Source organism: Sinohyriopsis cumingii, chromosome 13 (genome assembly GCF_028554795.1).
Source record: "Sinohyriopsis cumingii isolate HCF-2022 chromosome 13, ASM2855479v2, whole genome shotgun sequence".
NCBI lineage: Eukaryota > Metazoa > Mollusca > Bivalvia > Unionida > Unionidae > Sinohyriopsis > Sinohyriopsis cumingii.
In genome coordinates, this window is record NC_142973.1 from 56,626,041 (window position 1) to 56,631,078 (window position 5,038).

Here is a 5,038-nt window from a genome sequence, read left to right on the forward strand (position 1 = left end):
TTTAAACGTCAGACTTTTGAATACATGTCAAATGCAGTTATACAGTTGATTCTACTTTTCCTTAGGATCTTGTGTGAAAAATACATTGTTATACGCAAGGGTTCCTCTACCGAGCGAATCAAACACCTGCAAGAGCGTGGACTGAAGTCCGTTGGTTCCCGCTGTTTCCAAGGATCTCAAGAAAACAATGGTTGTCAATCGAGATGTTCTTAAACGCGCAAATACTCCAGATTATTGTGCTCTAATCTTCTAATGAGCACTCATCAAGAAACTCCCATTTTTACGCTTGAGTATTTTTTATTTTCTTATTTCACATTTGTATGATTTACCAGTAAGTCTTTCCAAGCCGAATATTAGTAATTCACGCCAAGCAATACAAAAAACGACCCAAACACCTACTACAAAGAATTATTCCTATTTCAAATTACTAAACACATGTATATACAAATATCCAGATAATTTCCTTTATTAAGAAATTAGGGAGGGTTCATTTTAATCCATACCATTATAAAGTCTCTTGAATACTGTACATTTTGACGTCTGTTCCTTTGAAACTGTCTAATTACTCGGGCTGAGAAATATCTTCCAAGACCGACTTCAATCAACGAACAACAAAATCCTAAAATCTAACGAAGCGTTGAACGGATACGTAAATACAAATATCACATATTTTAGGTTAATTAAATTAATTTTAGAACACTAAATGACTACCTTTCAAAAATCTATTGAATTGATGTTCGATAACTTTCATATTAATTCTTTACATATTTCAGGTGAGTAAATTGCCAATGATTCGTAGCAAAAGATGTCAGTGTGGTGTCAAAAATAACAATAGCTGCTTTGCATGAAAATCTAATACGTGTTATCCATAAATCGCCCCACCAGTTACGTTCAAATTTTACTGTTACTGCCCTGGTCGTGCAGAGTTTTGCATTTATATACACGACGTAGAACTTTGGTTTTATATATTCGCCTATTTACAAAATGTCATTTCTCATTCACCGCCCCATCGTCACGTGCTTCCTAAGCCATTATATATGCTTTTTCAGACAGTTATGTGTGATCGCGTCTGTTATTTTGTAATTGTTACGCCTAAATATTCCATTATTCATTCACAAAAAAAACGTAGACTTGTTTCGATAGGCCTCATTGGAATGTTGATTCATGTGGAACACTTTTTTCCACGCTACGATGTGTTATCCACGTATGCTGTAAGAGAGGCATTTTTAACTGAATATCAACTTTATCACGCACCTTGTCTATTTACATCTTAAGTGTATGATGTCTTGAATATTTAACATTTCATTATTAGTCATTCATGTTTAATTTATATATAATTTATTCTAAAGTGAATCATGTTTTTAGGTCTTCGTGTTTATATGTTGCACAACGGCGACACCTAATCATTTGCTGTATTTGTACTCATGTCGAATTTTATCAGCAGCTGAAATTGGTAATTATTTACCAGGGATGGGCAAATAAATCTACCATTATTTTATTCGATTATACTGATGCAAACACGGTTAGATTTATCAATATGTGGTAACCTTGTTGTTCAAGCGTCGTGTGCAATTGAGCGTTGACCAACACCGCAAACACTTATTCATTTCACATTAAAGTAGGCTTAATATTATACAAATGGTATATTAATATTTACGGACGTTGCTGAGTCCCATGACATGGTGCTGATGTATGTCTGAGTCGGTTTGTCACCAGAGCGGATTAGACTGATTTTTCAAGTAGTCTAGTTAATTTTGGTGAGCTCGTAATGTTTGAAGAAAGAACTGGTAAACTGAAAACGTCTAACATGGGCATTCAAGATATTGTTTATAGGTTGAAAGGCACTGTCGCAGATATCTTGTTGTGATTAATGAAGTCGGAGGAATCAAAGAGTCTGGCGTGTAGGTTGCGTATATCAGACACTAAGTTGATTCAAATACGGTCTTGCCGGTTACTGAGATTACTGCCTATAATCTTGTATAACTATGTCCATTTTTTGGTCCACTTCACTTTTGTGCATTGTAATCGATTTGTTGCATATAGTATTTATCTGTAATGCTAAAATGAATACAAATCACGGGGAATAGAAGGTCGTGACCTTTATAGAAGCAAGAAAAGACAAAACAATTTAACACAATACTCCTTCTACCAAATTAACAATATACAGAGAAACAGTTGATATAGTCATACCTATTACAATGATAATTTATAACAAATATCTCGTTTTTCCCCCTCATGTTTTTACCGTAAACCCTGTATAGCTATGTTACATGTCCAATTATCTATGTGCCCTGTTTAATGCTTTCAGCATTGCATATGTTTGTGGTTTGGGACTATGGCTAACGCAGATAATGTTACATAATTTTCTTCGAGCAGTTGCAACCTTTCACCTAATGGTCATTTGGAACTATCTTTCTCATTCCAGCTGTGTTAGATATCCAACAAACAAATGCGCTTTCTTCATGTGCGTCCTCTGAATTTTCGGGGTGGGGTGGGTGATGGAAAAGGACAGCTTCTACACCATTTATCCCTAAACTGTCATTCTTGTGTAGTATATAATCTCTTCACTGCCAAATATTTCACTTCATGTAAAGAAATTCACCTAAATTCAAACTCAAAATGAGCGAATTAATGAATGCATGTTAATTTTATTCACATTCTGAAAAACGTTAATGGGCCAGTCTCTCCGTCATTTCATGCCATTCTCAAGTTGACATGGATTTAGGGAAAGAACCGTTTTTTGTTGAGGCTGACCCTGATACTTTATTTTACAGTGTACTCTACGTGTTGATCTGGGCAATGATTCAGTGAAACAATGTGACGACCGGATATAACCAGTTACTCTAATCCCACTAAGGCTACTGCTGCTAGTATTTGCGATGTATTAATAAATTGTCATATGGGAACATTTAGTCGCGACCATTGATTGAACTAATCGAATTGAGTACCATACTAGATTGATTTGACTGGTGAAGCACATTGTCTGGATAGATTAGGCGGGTTTAGTCTCAGAACTATGTTATTTTCAGTCAGTGGCTATTGCAACATAAGGAAGGACTTGTACATGTAATGATATAACATCCCTTGGGAGTGTTTTCTGGCTCTGGGATTTGTTTGATGCAAATTTGTTTAGGCTTTGTAGTATATAGTACACACACACACACACACACACACACACACACACACACACAAACTATCCTGCCACCTTTGCAAAGATATTCGGAGATCTCATGGGGGACCTTAGAAGGAAAGGTTACAGAAGGAGCTACATTGAGAAGGCTATTAACAAAACTAGACTCATGGACAGCGGAACCCTTCTGAAATATTAAACTAAGTAAACCAACAACAGTGTCCTTTCGTGCTAACTCTCCACCCTGATGCCCCAAAAATTACACGAGATCATACATTAGCATTGGCACCATACTGAATCCTCCGAACATCTCAATGGTGTATGTCAAGAAAAAGTTCCTATGGCTGGGTGCCAGAGACCTAAAAATGTCAAGGACCATCTGGTACTTGACAGGGTAACTTCAAACAAGACCACAGATTCAGGCACATGCAGCTGCAGAGACAAGCGTTGCCTAATTGGCAAATATTTGAACGTGACCGACGGTCCACTTTGTAGAAACGTTGCACAAAGTCCACTCTTCTTGCAAGAGGTTTGTGGGTTGGCGGATTGTACCTTCTTTCAAGGTGTCCGCTTAATTTGGTTTTCGTTATCTAGAGGTTGACCGCCCTCGATGTTATTGCCCGGTTCGAGTAAATATAAATATAAGTGGTGAAACTTATAGGTGGAATAGATAGAGATCTGAGCAGATATATAGAACAGACCAACACGAGTCCCCGTACATGTAAACGACAATTAAATAAATAACATAAAACAACTGTGAGAATTCATTACATCAGGAATATACTCTGATTGCTAGAAATAAAACTTTCACAGAATTACAAAACACAAATATATTTAAATAAAGTAACCGAACTGTTTTACTGATAGATTTAGTTCATCATAGGATCGAGTGAACAATGCCTTGTACAATTGCATAACCTGCTTATCCGGTTCACTCCACTTCCACTGTAGCTGTTCCTTCGACTTCCCTCTGTCTGGTCTCTTTCGGTCCTCAACTCTGTGCGTAGCACGTAGATTCACAGATACCTGATCTCAGGATAATACGTCTCACTATACGTCTCAGGATATGTCTCAGAATACGTCTCAGAGATAAGACGTCACAGGATACGTCTCAGAGTTAATACGTCACAGGAGCTATGTTCTCCTTTTAAAAATAAATAAATAGAGACAACCTAAATTTTCTGTTGTTTATGATACGGGAGTTTGCATTATTCCCTCTCATTATCAGCTGTTACTATCGGTGCTAAACAGATGTCAAGGCTATCAGTCGGCTCCACATGTCCTATAACGACCCTAGTTAGTGTAATGGCTAATTCATCACGCATTAACACCACACGAGGCATAACGGTTCCGAGCCAGCCTCAATTTACACAAGTGAATGATTGAAATACATTATATGAATTACTGCGTCATGTTCGGCGAATACACACTCAACCTTAATCATACGTGAAATCTAAATTCGGTGAATTCACACGGATTTTCGTAACTCATGCTAACTAATGTAATGCATGAAATTCTTAGAATCTAATTCTTATGTAAACAAGACGACAAATTTAAACAATTCGTCAAACTTATCTAAAGATTAATGTACGATTTCCTATGCATAAACTCAACACAGTTATACTTCATAAAGCAAATTGATATACGAATGTGGAAAATAGATTCATGCAAATATAAGTAAATAAATTCAGCAAAGCATTATATATGGGCATCAACAAATTACATGGAATTGTCACAAATACGTTAGAGCTTTCAGCGTTCCTCGCTTCTACCGCCAAATTTGTTCGTCCGTTTTTCCTCGACAACAGTTCTCTTTAACAACAGTTTTACGAGAGAATTTCTCCCAAATTTACTCTCGCAGTCTTCTTACACATGTTTTCTCTTGCAGAAAAGCTTAGACTAATTACA